Source organism: Fukomys damarensis, unplaced genomic scaffold (assembly GCF_012274545.1).
Source record: "Fukomys damarensis isolate Sample0158 unplaced genomic scaffold, DMR_v1.0_HiC HiC_scaffold_8, whole genome shotgun sequence".
Lineage (NCBI taxonomy): Eukaryota > Metazoa > Chordata > Mammalia > Rodentia > Bathyergidae > Fukomys > Fukomys damarensis.
In genome coordinates, this window is record NW_022900920.1 from 33,540,245 (window position 1) to 33,556,971 (window position 16,727).

At 52.9% G+C, this 16,727-nt stretch overlaps 2 long non-coding RNA genes across 4 annotated transcripts in view; both read left to right on the plus strand.

Moving 5' to 3' along the window:
* LOC117285318 overlaps positions 1–2,519 on the plus strand; it is a 26,600-nt gene extending 24,081 nt beyond the window's left edge. Inside the window, exons 3-4 of the long non-coding RNA XR_004516329.1 lie at positions 1,232–1,384; positions 2,480–2,519. This is a non-coding gene — a long non-coding RNA (uncharacterized LOC117285318). The remainder of the gene's footprint in view (positions 1–1,231; positions 1,385–2,479) is intronic.
* A 1,131-nt stretch (positions 2,520–3,650) lies between these two features.
* Positions 3,651–12,318, plus strand: LOC109118129. Of its 3 annotated transcripts, none has more exons than XR_002025419.2 (4): positions 3,651–4,622; positions 6,096–7,491; positions 8,736–8,968; positions 11,910–12,318. It is a non-coding gene; the product is annotated as an uncharacterized LOC109118129 (long non-coding RNA). The 3 variants fall into 3 exon arrangements; XR_002025420.2 differs by having other exon boundaries at positions 3,651–3,818; positions 4,493–7,491; XR_002025418.2 differs by having other exon boundaries at positions 3,651–7,491.
* Positions 12,319–16,727: the final 4,409 nt, after the last annotated feature.

The window sequence follows — 16,727 nt, forward strand, 5'->3', positions numbered from 1 at the left end:
GGTGGAGGAGGGAGGGTGGTTGGGCTGGGAGGGTGTGGGCTCCCAGGAGCAGCCATGGCCCAGCACAGAGCCAAGACAATTACACGCCTAGTTTTGCTGATTGCATTAAAATCATTAGAATGAGGGATCTGAAAAATCATACATTAAGGGGTGAATTAGAAGGGGCTTTGGAGACCGACAGGCACCCCACAGTGCATCTGGCACAGCTAGCTCCGATCCGGTTCTGGAGGCAGGCACTTCACTCAGAGTCTCAGTGACCTTCACACCACCCTCCCTTCTTCTCTTTCCTTCCTCCCCAGCCCCCAGCTTGCTTGCAGAATTTTTGCATAAAGTGTTCCCCCTTGCTTCATCCACCTTTTTTCCTTTTTGCCTCTCTCACATTTCAAACTTTACCCGCCAGAACTGGATTCCTGGGTCATGTTAAGGAATAGGCCTGCAGGTGTATGCCTGTAATTCCAGTTACACAGGAGGCTGAGGCAGAAGGGTTTCAAGTTTGAGGCCTGCATGGGCAATTTAGCAAGACCCTGTGGCTCAGTGGAGAATGCTCACCCTAGTGTGCCTGAGGCCCTGGGCTCAATCCGAAACACCTGGGGATTGACAGGATGCGGCGGTAAGGTCTTGACTTTGCCAGTGGCAGACAGGCCGACCAAGCCCCCGTGGGACTTGTTCTTGGTCAAAGTGCCCATTCCAACATCTGTCCCAGGCCCAGGCCAGGGCAGCAGCAGGCCCAGAGACTTAGGCTGGGGTGAGGGAGCAAAGGGGCCAGACTGCGAGAGGCGGGTGGAAGGCCGCGTTGGACGAACCCAAGCCTGAGCTGCCCGTGCGAAGGCTCCAGCCTGTGTCCTGGGAGCCTGCATTCTGTTTGCCACTGGACTTCCTCCACTGGACCTTGCTCAGTCTGGAGGAGAGATGGCCAGGGTGCTGTCTGGGGACCTCGGGGCTCAAGTGTGGGCTGGGTGGGGTGAGCTGCAGCCCTGGCAGAGGGGCCTGTCTGGCTAGGGGGTCGGTGGAGAAAGGATGGGCCTGAGTGGGGGTGGAAAACGGAATTGCCAGCCGGGGATGAATGGATGGTGGAGTTTCTCTTTTGTAACTGGGAATAATTAAGATAGATGTGGGGATGGATTAGCTGTCCTGCAAGGTCAGGAGCGCATTGCCGGATCACTCTATTATTTTGCTGCGCCACAGCTACGCAGCTAACGCCTTTTTCATGATATTTTGAACATCCACGCAGAAAAAAAAAACCCAAGTGAGTGTGCGAGAGATACAAATGGATCGTTTGGTGGAGAAATACGTCTTCGTCACTGCCGCCAGGCTGGGATTAATTCGATTGAAGGCTCCTCCAGGCTCCGCCAGGGAGACGGGCTCAGGAAAGCAAGAGAGATTGGTTTGTACCCCTGGGAGCAGGATTGATGGGCCGGTCTGCCAGGCTGGGCTGGGGGCAGGGTGTAGGGCTGAGGCCTGGCCTTGGCCGGGGTGGCCGCCCTGACGGAGACGCCTGGACCGGCCTCAGACCTGAGGGGTTTCTGGATATGACACTGGGAAGACCCCAGGCTCTGGTTTCCCAGGTGGCTGAGGGACCAGTTCAAAATCGGAGGGAGGGGCCTGTTCTCCAGTGACACCTGTCTTTCGTGAATGACCGAGGGGAGTCCACTAGGGCTCATCCAGACTTAGGATCTGGACAAGGGAGCTGTGGCTCTCTAGTCTGCAGGAAAACAATTACTGGGCCCGCGTCAGGTCCCCAGTACTGTGCCTGTGGAAACAGCAGAACACAACCGGGAAGGCAACAACGACTGGATCATCCCAGCCCAGGGGACCTATACCACGGGGAGAGAACCTAGCCTAAGAGGCACCAGAGCACTTTCTTCTGGATGACAGCAGAGCTAGTTCATGGGCAAGGGCAACCAAGACAGAAGTGGGACAACAGGCAGAGGAGACAGCGTTTGAAGATCTGGAAGCCAGCAAGCTGGTAGAGAACTCTTCACCTGCACAGGGAAGGTCAAATGACTGTTCCAAAGTCATGCAGGTAGGGATGGCAGAGGTAGGGCTAAGAGGAAAGTCCTTGGCCTTGCAGAATCCTACCTATTTGAGGGAGGAGACAAGGTCTTCGGACTCTGAAAATGGTAAATATATAAGACTCATGGGGAAGCAAGGCCCCTGTGCCAGTAGGTACACACACACACACACACACACACACACACACACACACGGAGTAAAGACCGTTCGAGGGGATGAGCTATATGCCTAGCCTGTTTGTTTTTAACTTATTAAATGGATATGGTAAAAGCTTATGTGGATGTGGTAAAAATTTAAACATGACACAAGGGTGAAAATCAAGACCCCTCACATCTTCACCTTCTGTCCTTAAATGTTTCTTTCTAGAAGCAACTACTAGTATTCTTGTGTATCTTTGTAAGAATATTCTTTACATTCACAAGTAATAGTAAATTACACGTTTTCTCTTTTTTTTTTTAATTGGCAGCTGGGCATGGGGGACACGCCTATAATCCCGGCACTCTGGACACTGAGGCAGAGGGATCACGAGTTCAAGGCCATTCTGAGCTACAGAGCAAGTTCAAGGCCAGCTTGGATTATATAATGAGACCCTGTCTCAATCAGCAACAACAGCAACAACAACAAACCCAACTATCTGGTACATGCTTCCAATCCCTGCTACTTTGGAACCTGTGTCAGGAGAATCTTAAATGCAAGGCCAGCCTAAGCAAGGTAGCAAGACCTTGGCTCAAAATAATTAATTAATTAGTTTGACAGGATTTGAGGGTGATAAAGCACCCTTGGGTCATCAGTACCATGACAAACTCACTCCCACTATTTGGAAATTATCACAGAGTAACCCACAACTCTTCCCAACAATGTAGTATTCAGCTGGGAGAGGTACTGGTTACTCACTGAGCTGGTATTGCTGTGCACACAGTTGCCAGAGTGACTAGCCTTGAAGTGGAATTTCTGGGCCTAAAGTGGCTGTGAAAGAAGTTTGGGTTTGGGTTGGAAGAGTAAGGGGAGCTGGAGAGGAAAAGGCACTGACCTGGGGTGTGGCAGACCCACCAGAGAGATCCCAGGAGGCTGCGCTTGGGTCTCAGTCATGGGCCTGCTGTGTTCTGGTTCCGCGACTATACACAAGTTCTTAAATTCATCTAAACTTTTCTCATGTAAATGGGGAGATCAATATGTACCTCACCGATTTATTGTGAAGTTTAAATTCTTTTTCATAATTGTATATGGGAAAATGAGTAGATGTACTCTATATTAAAAGCAGCAATTATCTCTGGGTAGTTCATTTGAAATGTTTAGTTTTTTTTCTTTTCTATTTTCCACATTGTCCATGTTGTCTAAGATTGCTACAACGTACATGCATTATTTTCAGTCAGAAAGAGAATACATAGAGTATAGATAATTTCAGTGGGACAAAGAGAGAGGTGGTGGTGGAAGCCACAGTGGCTGATACTTGGTCGAGATTACTTGGCAGAGACCGATGGTTCACAGAACAGAGTTGGCGAGAGGGCCCTCTGGGAACGGGGCATGAACAAGCCACAGCGCAGATCCGTACGGCATAAATGGGGGAAATCCAGTGAGCCGAAGAAGCAGTGCTCTTGTGCTCATTTCGTTCTTTCATCTGTTCCTTTTCGGCCAGGCCCGGCGCTCTCCTGGGGACATAATGCACTGTGGGATTGCTGGTGGTGGAGAAGTTCACGGGGTGTGTGAACTTGCTCCTACAAGATGTCTGTGCAAGAGCAGTGTGCGCCTCTCTGAGAGCTGATAAGAGACCTCTCCACGGAGTTAGACCACGGCAGTGGAAAATAGTGGGTGCTGCATGCGGGGAGGGGAGGATGCAGTGAGGGGTGGCCTTGGGGCACGCTGGGCCTGAGTGCGGACAGCACAGGACAGGGCCAGAGATGTGGCCCTGCCAGACTGGCTGGGCCCTGGGGCTGTGGAAGGAACTTGGGGTTTTGTTTTGACAGCAGTAGAAACTGTACGAAGGCTTAAGTCCACACAAGGCATAAATTCGCTGGGGTTTTTAGCAGCCCTAATAGCTGCAGAGACTGGAAATATGTGAATCAGTGAGCCCCTTGGGAAGACAGGGGGATAACTTGAATGAGGGAGTTGCTGATGAAGATGCTAAGAAAAAAGGATGGGGTTAGCAGAGGAGGGGTGGGAGAGGAAGCGGGAGCAGTACCTGCGGGGGAGAGGCTGCAGCATGGAGCAGGGGAGGGGACCGTGGGCCAGGCACGAGATTATACCCAGCCACGAGGAGCCGTTGTGCCGTGCCATTCAACAGCTGCCCTCACACAGCACGGTCCTTATGTGTGCTTGGCCGTTTGTAACTGTGTTTTGCATGCTTGCCCCACTTAATCCGGGAAACTACCCTGTGAAGACGGTGCTATTGCTTGCAACGAATGCGTGGGTTGAGCACCTGCTCTGGGTATCCAACCACTAAGAGGTGGATCTGGGTTTTATACCCTGAATTCTGGTCCAGAGTGTAACCACCAAGCTATCCCACCATGGAAGCTTTTTGAGCAGGAGAAGGACGTGACCAGGGCTGTGACTGGAAAATCGATCTGGTGGCGGGGAGCAAGAAGGATGAGACCGGGGAGAGAGGCTTGGATGTGAGTAGTTCAAATGGCTGCGGTGAGGTTGGGGGTCTGAGACACAGTGGGAGAAGAGGAAGGGGCAGGGAAGGGTGATCTGCGGGGCACCTCGCATAGATGGGGTGTAAGACGTGTACCAGTTCTCTACTGCTGCCGTCACAATCTACTTTACACACAGAGGATTAAAAAACACCCACTTTGAAATCTCCTACTTCTGTAGGTCAGTGGGCAGGCATGACTGGTTTCTCTTAGACTCAAAGCTGAAATCAAGACATTAGCCAGCTCGGACTTGGGACACCTCACACCCATTCCTGAGTTCTCTTTTCGTTTGTTACTAGAGATTGAACCCAGCGCCTTCACACTGAGCTTCATCCCCAGACGGGGTCTCACTAACTCCCTGAGTTGCCCGGGTTGAGTTTGAAGCTGCAATCCTTCTGCCTCAGCCTCCCGGAGGGCTGGGGTTACCGGCACGGTCCACGAACCAGGGCCTCATTTTTCTTGTCAGAATTCAATCCCCTGCTGTTGTAAGACTAAAGTCCCTGTTTCCTTGTGCGGTATCACCTAGTCACACTCAGCCCCTAGAAACTACTCTCTGGCCCCTCTGTCTTCAAGGTCAAAAACAGTGGACCATTCTCTTGCTTTGCGTACCTCCCACTTCCTCTTCTGCCAGCAGCCAGAGAAAATTCTCCACCTTTACATTTATGTATATATGTATGTGTTTACTTATTTTTGAGGCAAGGTCTCACTATGTCATTCAGGATGGCCATGAACTCACTGTGTTGTCCAGGCCGGCCGTAAACTTGGGGTTCTCTGCCTTTCATGGGCCCCCGAGTCATCTTGCTTTTGCCATGTGACAATCATGGGGATGATATGTAGCTGGGATAAGGGGCCATCTTAATATCTGTGCAACCAGTCTGTGTTCCTGGGTCTTGGGAGGCTGTGTGAGGAGGGACATAGGAAGAGGTGGTGTGGGCAGGGGGCCTGAGATTTGGGAACTGAGTCACTGGGAACAGAGTGGCTGCAGGACCTGTGCTCAGGACAGTGGGTAATGAGTGAGGTGGGCCTTGCAGTGGACACGTAAAGCAGTCAGCAAGGGGCACTTCCTCTCAGCACAGTGATGATGTGACACTGACTTTCACCTTTGTATCAAGACTTACCACACAGAGAGAGAGAGCACTAATGCTGACGTCTGTGCCTCTGCCACACAGACGAGGGTTTCCAGCCTCCCTACTCCAGATTCCCTGTGCTCTGTCTGTGTCATTATTTCCTCATCAACGACCACTATTCTGACCTTGATTGCCACAGACCACTTTGCTGGTGCGTGGACTTCATCTAGACAGTCATATAGTATGTCAGTGCGAGTCTCATCAACTCACTGGTGATGGGTGGGGCTATAGCTCAGCGGTAAAGCAGGTGCTTGGCATGCACAAGGCCTGGGTTCAGTCTGCAGCACCCAAGAAAGAAATTTATGGGGTGCTCGCTGTGTTCCAGATACCCTGCCAGACTCTGGGGTGCAGCCGTGATGAGACAGACAACTCGTCCCAGCCTCGTGAACCTAAGCTCACCCCAGAAGTAGAGTTTTACTGTTGGAGGCTGCCAGATAACCTAGGTTAGAGCGTGGGCAAAGAAGAAAGAAGGCAGAAGCTAGGCATGGTGGTGCACACCGGCAACGCCAGGTACATAAGAGGCTGAAGCAGGAAGACTAAGTCCGAGCCCCTCCTGGGTGACTTCATGAGACCCTGTCTTAAAATAAAAATTTAAAAAGGGGATGGGGATGTAGCTCAGTGATAGCATACTTGCCTAGCACTTGCAAGGTCTTGGGTTTGATGCCCAGTACTGCAAACCAACCAACAACAACAACACAAAGAGGGTAGAGATGGAACAGTGGGAAAGGTGAAGGGTGGGGAAGTCGGAGCCTGAAAGAATCGAAGGGCAGAGTGTCGCGGAGGCCAAAGAAAGGGTTCTTCAGCAGGGAGGGCGTGAGCAGCGGTGTTGCATCCGCTGAGCGGTTAATTAACACATGTGTATGGGGTGCCGCTCGGTGCAAGGTGGAGAGGAGTACAGAGCCCTGCAAAACTCCCCTAATGATGACCTCTGCCGCGCCCAGAGACATAAGGGAAGGCCCAGCGGGGCACCAGGACGTTCAGATGCCGTCATGATACTGCCCAGCTTGCATCCTCTGTGCTTTCTGTGCCATGGAGGCTAAGGTTAGAGCCCAGGGTTCAACTCCCGGGGACATCCGCGACCTCCCGCTTTTACCCTGCCCTGTCACTCTGACCGCAGGCGCCCTGGCCTTTTCCTGACCTTGTCCCACTCCTTCCTACTTCAGGGCCCCTGAACACATAATTTCCTCTGCCTAAAAGACTTTTATCCCCCTCTTAGAAAGACCTAGTTAACTCTACTTGCTGTTATTCACCTCTCATAGCAAAGCTCATCTCTTTAAGTTGCCTTTCTGAGGGCTGGGGATGTAGCTCAGGGGTTCCGCCACCTGCCTCGTACGTGCAAGGTTCTGAGTTTGATCCCTGGTGCCAAAAAATAAAGAAGCCTTGCTGACTTTCCTGCTTAAAAGAGCTCCCTGTCTTACACTCCCACGGCTTGCTCTGTAGAACTTCCTTTCCTGGGGAGGGGGAAGGGAAATAAAAGGAGCACAACCATTGTGTACTGCAGTCATGTGCTAATAAAAATAAAATTCAAAAAACAACTTTCCTAACACATCTTTGGTGAGTAGTTGTGCAGCTCTATGACCACTGCATGTGTGTTTACTACTCTGAAGCGTTCGTGACCCCAGTGAGAGAGGGACCCGCCTGTCAGTGATTCCTGAGCACTCCTTAGAGAGGCCTGTGTGGATGAGCTTCTGACTGTGGATCCAGGAGCTATATGACCTTGGGTATGTGGCTTGCTTCTCTTTCCTGGGACTTGGTTTCATCACCCATGCAGCGAAGGGATAGATTCTCAAAGGGTCTCCCCAGCCTGGTGTCTGTGGGTCCCATGACTCACACTCATAAGACTGATCCTGGGCCCCGGCCGGGACATTGGCTCTGGTACTAGCAAGTGCCGAGGAGGGAGCTGGGAATTCTAGTCCTGCTGTGACGGGACAGAGGGGCACAGTCGAGGACAATGGTGGCGAACCTATGGCATGCATGTTTTTTGTTTTCTTTGAAGACAAAAGATGTTAATGTATGAGTTGTTTTTTCTCAACTAAAACTTCAGCATTTAGGTTTAATTTCGGTGTTGGTACTTTGTGTTAAATAAGCGGGTTGCATATTGAGCACCTAGTATTTTGGGTTGCAGTTTGGACTCTGGTCTCTAAAAGGTCTAGGGTGTTCGGGGAAGACTTCCCAGAAGAGGAGGAGGAAGAGAATTGAATACAAGCAGAGGAGAGCTTCAGGTACCAGAGAACCACAAAAGCTCTGAGTGTGACAGCGGACAGCAAGGAGAGAGCCTGCCTATACCCCGGCAAGCGTCCAGCTCCCTCTGCTAGAGGAGGCCCTGGCTCTAGTTTCCTGATGCTCCTGTGACAAAAGATGCAAGGCTGAGGGCTTACTATCTTACTGTTCTGGATGTCAGCATCCAAAGCCAGCCTCACTGAGCTCAAGTAGAGGCACGGACAGGCTGGCTGTGTCTGGGGCTACTGGGTGAAAGTGGTTCCCTTGCGTTGTCCAGCTTTTAAAGCCTCCCTCCCTTCCCTGGCTCATGGCCCTGGATCAAGTCCCCATTTTCTCCGAGCCAGCCCTTGTCGCCCGCCTTCCATCAGGGCTCGGGCAATTACACTGCACAGTCAGGCAATCTGGGAGTCTCCTGATCTCATGCCACTGATACCTCATATCTGTGAAGCCCCCAGGCCATGGGAGGCTGTGTCCCAGGGACTAGAGTGGGGACATCTCGAGGAGCCACATTCAGCTGACCACACACTAGGGTCACCGGTGTCGCATCTGGACCACTGTCTCACACTAGTGGCCTGGTCCTGCTTGACTTATGTGACCCCTCTTTGACCTGAGTTTTCTCAGCTGTAGTTAAGGAAATATTCGTGCATATCTCCCTTGTTCTAGGTATCTATTGAGCTATGATAACCGCCCCAGATTTTGGTGGCTAAAGACAAAGATTTTTTTTTTTTACTTTTCGTGATTCCAGGGATGGGCTGGGCTCAGCTGGGCAATTCTTCTGCACTTTGAGATGCTGGCTGCGTTCACACGTGCATCTGTGCTTATCTGGAAATGGAACTAAGCGTGGGGTAGCGACACGTGGCCCCTCTAACCCTCGATGCTGCTTCTGGCTGGAGAGCTCTGGTCCCCTCACCCCTGTCTGGGCTTCTCTGCAGCGGAGTGGAGTCCAGCCTCTTCACATGGGAGCAGCTTCCCAACCAGGTGAGGTCACCAGGTGGGTGGAGCCCCTGAGTGGCACTTGTGCTGTGTTGTGCTGGTCAGACAGACCCCTACCTCTCTGGACAGTCTCACTATGTAGATCAGGCTGGCCTCGAACTCGCAGCAAACCTTTTGCCTCAGCCACCCGAGTCTGGGCTTACAGCTAGCTATGCACGACTATGCCTGGCTGCACAGTCAAACAAACAGAAGCCCAAGGCCTTAAAATACGTGGGAGCTGGGCGTGGTGGCACACACCTGTAATCCCAGCACTTGGGAGGCTGAGGCAGGAGGATCACTGTCAGTTTGACACCAGCCTGGGCTACATAGTAAGTTCCAGGTCAGTCTCAACTACCTAGTAAGACCCTGTCTCAAAAACAAAACAAAACAAAACAAAAAAAGATATGGGGGTAAGGAAGTATAACATACTTAAGACTAGGGCCAGTGCTGTATGATTCTTCCCAACTTGCTGATGATTTCAAGTTTGTTGAAATAAATTTATTTTTTTTATGATCACATGGTCTCATACTAAGGCTTCAAAGAGTATATCTTTATAAAGTCAAATAAAAGCTCTGCAGCCCTTTAGAGACCTGTGAGGAACTGCAATGCTTTATCAATCCCAGATTGGAAACCCTTTCCTCAGATCATCTTTCCACTTGGGGAAGAAGTTGGAAGATCCTCAAGAATCTTTCCAGGAGATTTGAATCTTTTTGTAGCAGCAGGGCATTGTTTAGTGTCTTAAAATCCTTTATCTATTGGACTTTTGAGGATTTAAGATCAAAATGAATAAAGACAGAGAAAAATAGTAACAGCCAGAGCGTCATGGCTGTACCATGTACCATGCTCTTATTTTATGTCCTTGAGTTACAGGTAGCTACTGTCTATGTTCCCATTTGATAGATGATGAAATTTGAGCTCAGAAATAATTTATCAAACCAGTAGCTGGGCGTGGTGGCGCACGCCTGTAATCTCAGCACTTGGGAGGCTGAGGCAGGAGGATGGCTATGAGCTGGAGACCAGCCTGGGCCATACAGAGAGTTTGAGGCCAGCCTGACCCACTGTAGATAGTGAGACCTTGTCTCAAAACACAAAACAAGGGCTGGGATTTAGCTCAGCGGTGCTGCATCTGCCTCTCAAGCTCAAGGTCCTGAGTTTGATCCCTGGTGCCAAAAAACAAAACAAAAAAGAATAAACGAAGGAGCTAGGTTGCAAGCCTATGGAGACTCACTAGAGATGTTTCCATGAGGAGGTCATTGGGAATGGAGAGGAAGTGGGTGGGAGGGGAGACCGTGTGTGTTTACCAGGCAGAGGCACTGACAGGGCTCTAGGGGCCGGCAGAGGGAGATGGAGAAAGAGGTCACTGATGGAGCATGTACTTGGAGCATTGCTTCTAAATCCCTAAGGGTGCGGCGTCAGGGACCACAGGTGCAGCTTCTCCTTGTACCAGGCTTCCGGCAGGGATGGCGTCTGTGCCCAGAGATGGTGTGGGGATGCCTGCAGGCAGTGACCAAGTGCTTCCAGTTCTACCTTCCTCCACACACTGCTGCTCTCTCCCAAACGTGCTCCACACCGGGAGAGAACCCACATCTGAGAGGCAGTCCATTCTGGGTTTGAGGCTAGGCCCCGCGGTGTACTCATGTGATCTCGGCAGATTAAGCGTTGAGCTTTCATTTCCTGAGTACATTCATGAAGGCAAAAGCACCTGTGTAAAGTTGTTGCAGAGGGCTACCGAGGTAATGTGGATGAAAGCTGGCTGTGCAGTTTTTGTTTGTTTTTTCTCTAGACAGGGTCTTTCTATGTAGTTCAGGCTGGCTTTCAACTCACTAGCCTAGGCTGGCCCTGAATCAGGGTGATCTTCCTGCCTCAGCCACCGAGTGCTGGGTTTACTGCCGTGCACCACCACACCTGGTTGCCTGCGTATCTTGGCGCAGAATAACAGATGCTCTCTGAAATCTGGTTTCCTCCCTGTCCATCCCTGTATTTACGCAGCTCTGTCCCCTGGTCCAGTCAGCTATCCCGGCAGTGCCTGCCCAGTACCTGTGGCCCTTCTTTATCACGCTTCCTTGGGACTTGCCGCTTGTGGAACTGTCCCTCCCTGGTATACCAGAGCACTCTGGAGCACCAGAGCATTCATGTGGAGACTGGGGTGCACTTACTAGTTTTGTACTATAGGTGTTTGTGTTTGGCTTTAGAAGTCATGTAATACAGATTTGCAAAAAGTATTCATGTGAGCCTTGGGAGAGAGTAAAACACCAGTTTTGTACCTTATTCTTCGGTGGAATCTGGCAGACCGCTGGCAGAAGCCAGGGAACTTGGTAATGACATTTGGATTTGGTGGAGGGACAGGCAGGTGAATGGTGCCCTTGACCAGTGCATCTGGGAGCGCTGGTGTCTGTGAAACTTTTGTGTTTGGAAAAATCCTTGATAACTTGGGCTGGACTGGAGGTACAGGAAAGCTTCACCGGTTGGAATGTGGTTACCATGGAGAAGCTGTGTTTCTAGAAATCAGCCTGAGTTTGATGCTGAATTGAGTTAGAGCTGAGACCAGACTGGGGGCCGGAGAAGACAGGAGCTCCCTCTCAGGAGCCCTCTGCACCGCAGCTGGAGGGGACACCCTGCCCACTCAGCCCTCACATGAGGCGGGGCCTAGCTGTGACAGGTGCCCCCTGCGGGTCTGGAAGGAGTGTGGGGGACACAGCGCCTGGGCCAATGGAGGAAGAAGGTCACAGTGTGTGTGGGTCTTGGAGAAGTGGCCTCTGATTTCCCCGGGCCTCCTCCACGTTCTCTGGGCCGCCCAGCCCGTGACCTGCTGCAGCCCAAACTTCCAGGCCTCTGTCCTCCTAGGAGGTTGTCTCTATCTCCTGTCAGCATCTGCAGGTCTTTCCCCCGGTCCCCAACATTTCAAGACGGATGGTGGAGACCTAACCAGTGCACTCCTATTCCTCAGTCCCTTTTCCAGGAGAAACTTGGTTTGTTTACCTCGGCTGCTGATTTCCTTAGTGGAGATAAACAGCAGGACATGTGGTCCTCTGTTCCGTTAAAGAGAACATGAAATACTCAGCCATGAAATGAGCACGCCATCTCTTACCGCCATCTGAACGAGCTGGTCCAGGTAGGGGACGGAGCTCTTTCTGACAGTGAAGTGCACAGCGCCTCGATGCCGCTGGGAAGTCGGGAATCCGCAGGATAACATTTTCCCAGGATTCTCTGCAGTATAGAACGACTTTAACTCATCTCAGCTGACTCTCACAACAACCCTAAGAGAGCTGGGCGCAGTGGCATTCACCTGGGACCCCAGTACTTGTGAGACTGGGGAAGGAGGATCGCTGTGAGTTCAAGGCCAGGCTGGATTATATGGCAAGACTCTGTTTCAAAAAAAATTAATAAAAGTTTAAAAAATAATCCTTTGAGCTGTCCTAATTATTGACATTTGGTGGATGGAAACAGGCTCAGAGAAGGGGCAGTCACTTGCCAAGATTAGATAGCCAGCAAGTGGCAAAACTAGGATTCAAATCCAGGCCCCAAGTCTGACGCCTAAGCACTCGCCTGAAGAACTGCAGGGCTCTGTGGGGTGGACACGTGGGAGGCAGAGCTCGGGGAGACATGGAGAGGTAGGCGCTCTGGGGGACAGTGGATGGGCCCAGCAGGACAGAGTAGGGACTTATTAGGAGCCTTCAATGTGCTGGGTTCTCCCCCAGGAACCGCTGTCCTCCCATGCTTACTGCAGGGGGTGCCGGGCGGAGCTCAGGGCGGTTCTCTGGGCAGCACCCTCAGGTTGATCCCCAGCAGTTTGAGCTAAAGGCCCCTCAGCTCCCCTGGGTCTCCTCCTGCCTGAGGGGCCAGGCAGTGCTACTTGCGCATCTGCTGAGACCTGAGAAAAAGCCTCAGCCCTCAGTACAAGTCCTCTCTTGGCAGGTCAGTGTCCCCCCGCCACGGACAGCCTCCCGTGATGATGGATCGCTGGCCCTAATGCACATATTATTATGAAATAGGTTTATTACACTCTAAATCTCTCACTAATGTGCCACTATTTAATCCCTTTATCCAATTCTCAGCCTCGAAGGCTTGGCCACGGCTCTTTCCACCCCGCACTGGGTTTGGATGGTTTATTAGATGGTTTTTGACCTGGTGGCGGGCCCAGTGTGGGGCTCTTTAGCGGAACATGGAGGGGAGGGGCCGTGAGCCCCAGAGGCCGGTGCCTCGAAGGCTTGGCCACGGCTCTTTCCACCCCGCACTGGGTTTGGATGGTTTATTAGATGGTTTTTGACCTGGTGGCGGGCCCAGTGTGGGGCTCTTTAGCGGAACATGGAGGGGAGGGGCCGTGAGCCCCTCAGAGGCCGGCGAGGGCTTGTCTGGGAACCCCCCACGTGGTGCTTCCTAGTGGGCCCCTTTGCCTGCCCATGCCACCTTCCCTCCCCGCCTCTGACACCCACTTCCGGGTGCCTGCTGCCTTTCTGCCTCTTGGCTGTCACTGCCTGTGTGGCCCCTCTCGGACTCTCTCATCTTCTGTCTTCCTGCAGCCAGGCTGTGGCCAGGGTGATGGGCGCCAGCTCCCCTGGATGGGGAGAGCTGTGCTTCCCAACCCTTCGCACCCACTTTCAGCCCCACTGTTCCACAAGCTCCTGTGCTTCTGCTGGGTCTCTGTCCTCCCAAATCGCTTCTTGGCCCCGGCCCCACTAGTCAGCCACCTTCCTCTCTTGGTACCTGGCACCACTGTCCTCTCTGCGCTCCTCCCTCTGCCCGGCTCCCAGGCCCACAGCAGCCTCTGCCTCCTCTGCCTCCGCCCTTCCCTCCTCACGCCCATCTGGCCTCCACCCACCGGCCTCGTCTCCCTCCCCGGCCCGTCTCTGTCTCTCCCGGTGTCTCTTCCTGAACGTCCCTCCCCACGCCGACACACCAGCCGGTAAAGCAGCCAAGGCTTCCTGCTGTCAGCTGGGGAATAGATAAAGATAAATGATATTATGTTAAATTCCACTTAATGACAAATTTTTAATTTTCTGAACATGGTCATTTTCTGGCTAGTGAATCAAGTGGAGGGAGCTAATTACATGAAGATCTGAACAAAAATAACTCCTAATTTTCAAGGATAATGGAAGAGAAATGTTGGAGATTAATGGCACTATTTATCTTTTTTAAATTTCTATCTTTCTCTGTGATAGCCGTGCTCCCCAAGGAAAATATTCATAAAATGAAATTGAAGTCGTAACTTAATAGGTTATTAAAATTTTTGAGTGCATATCACTTTCCTTCCGCAGCACTGTAAATTTAAATTGAAGTTTGCGGCTCCCCGAGTCACCAGCGGAGTTTTTTTTATGATGGCACAATAGAGAGAAACATGCATCTTTGTCAGGAGGTATTTGCTAGTCTAATTTTATGGCAGGCCGGATTATCAGACGGGAATGGCAGCGCGGGGAAGCTGACAAGCCCGCAGCCGGCAGCCATGTGTTTCCATTAGCGCCCGGAGCCGTCCGGGTTTCTCCGGACTCTCATTTTCCACTTCAGTCTTTTATCTTGATTTAAAGTGAGGGCGCCCACTATTCAGGGCCTGTCATTTTTCTCTCTCACGCTCTCAGGGCTCTTCCTCACTTCTCCCCTCCCGCTTCCTCTGCTCCAGGGCCCTGATCCCTTTTATCTCCTCTCCAGCCTGGGCAGCGCTGGCTGCCCTGCCTCCTGCCTCCTTCCCCTGCCTCCCAGCCCCAGGACTCCACCTGGGAGGAAGGCGAGACAGGAGCCGGCTGGCGGGGCAGCTGCGAGAGTTGTTATAAATCTGAGTGAAGCCTTCTCCCAGCGGTCTCATCAGGCCCACCCTCCGTGGGGCAGGGCGGCCTGTGCGAGGTTGGCTCTCCAGGCCCAAGCCCATCAGGGCCCTAATTGAGTGTTAATGGAGTTCCAAGGGGAGGGGCACAGCTGTTGGCTCAGGGGAGGAGGGCGGCGGGTGCATCAGCACCGTCCCTCCTCTGCCGCTGTCTGTCCTCGCCCAGGTCTCTGTTCCGGTTTCGTCTCTGAGTCTCAGAGTTGCAAACCTAGGGGAACCTTAAAGAACCTGGCCCAGTGCCCACTACTGGTGGATGAACAACTCGTCTTGAACTCGGGATGCTCGGCCTCCCTGGCCCCCTGGCTGCCGGGGATGAACTGACCTCTTCCTGCCTGTCCCCTTTCCTTTCCCCTTGCTGTGGACTCCGCATTCTCCAGGGAGCAGCCTGGATACCCAGGTCGTCTCCCTCGTGCCCAGCCTCCACCATCTCCTGCCCGGGGCCTGTCTTCCATCCTCTCCATGGAGGTGGCCCTGCTCCTGTCCCCATGCTCCCTCCCCTCCTGCCCTGTGACAATCTTTCCCACACATCCCAGATCCCAAACGCTCTCCTGCCTGTGCACAGAGACCCACTCTGTGCCGACAGGATTGGGTGTCCTCCGCCGTGTGACCAAGCTCACCATCTCCCCACTGCAGCCCCTCCCCTCTGCCCACCGCGCAGCCGTGGGTGTCAGCTCTGCACGGGGCGGCGCCTCCATGCCTTTGCTCCTGGTGTGCCCACCGAAGTATCCCACCACCCGTGACCCACTGCAAGTCCTGCCCTGGCTGGACTCTTCCTTCTCTGGCCTCTCCAGGCGACCAGTGTGGCGTTTGCTACCTGCTTACGCACTGTCTGAGAGGGCCACTGCACTTGCTCTGACTCACACCATGCAGGGCCAGGGACCCTCTGTTTAGCTCACATGCCCTCTCCAAGTGGCCACAATGCTCACCTGGGTCACATCCTGCCCCCCAATGTCCCATGCATGGCAGTGGAGACCCCTGGATAAGGCAGCCAGCCTGGACAGATCTGCAGTAGGTTGGTGCTGAAAGGGATCTGAGATGTCAATGTCCTCATTTTACAGATGGGAAAACCGAGGTTTGGCCAGAGGGGCAGTGCCCAGGGTTCTGCACTGAGTGAGGAAGGTGGTTGATCCCCGAAACGCGGCTCCCTCGGCCTCTCCAGTCTGGCTGGGGTTCAGGCCACTGCTGCCACTTGTGTCAGATGGCAGTGGGGTTCTCCATCTCAGGGCCTTGCTTTCTCTTCACCATGACAGGGAAAAGCAGTCCTGGGCCACGGTGCTGCCCTCAAAGCGAGGTTGGGAGCAGTTGGGGAAGCCGGCGGCAATGAGCATCTCCTTGCCCCTGTGCGCCCCCAGCACTCCAGCCCGTTCGGCCCCAGCCCTCGGTACTCCCTGGCCTGGTCATTTCCAAGGTTCTCGGCCCCTCCCCCTTGCCGGCCCCCCCATCCTCGCAGGCGTGTTGCAGGCATGTGGCAGGCGTGTTGCAGGCATGTGGCAGGCGTGTTGCAGGCACGGCCATTTCCACTTGGCTGGCTAAGCCACACAGGTCAGGTGGCGAGTGGCCTGGGCCACCCCCACGCCGTGTTCAGCAGTGGAGCTGAGCGGAGGCGGTGCCTGGTTCCCCAGCCACAGTCTCTCGTTAGAAAGAAATTAAAAGCCACTCAATTTTGGCTAATATCCCTCTGAAGGCCTTTAACTCCACCTGTGACTAACCCATTCATAATCACTCTGTTTTAGTGGCTCAGGCTGATGTAGCCTCAATTAATTTGGGAGGAGAGATAAACGGCCATTCCTCTTTGTCTCCCATCCCTTCCTCCCTTCCTGCCCTCTGCCTCCCCCGGGGCTTCTCAGCATCTCTGTCTCTCTGCCTCTGCCTCAGTTTTTCTTCCTCCTTTCTCTGGCTCAACTCTCTTTCTTATCCCGACTGCTCAGCGGGTCTGCTTCTCTTTTGAAG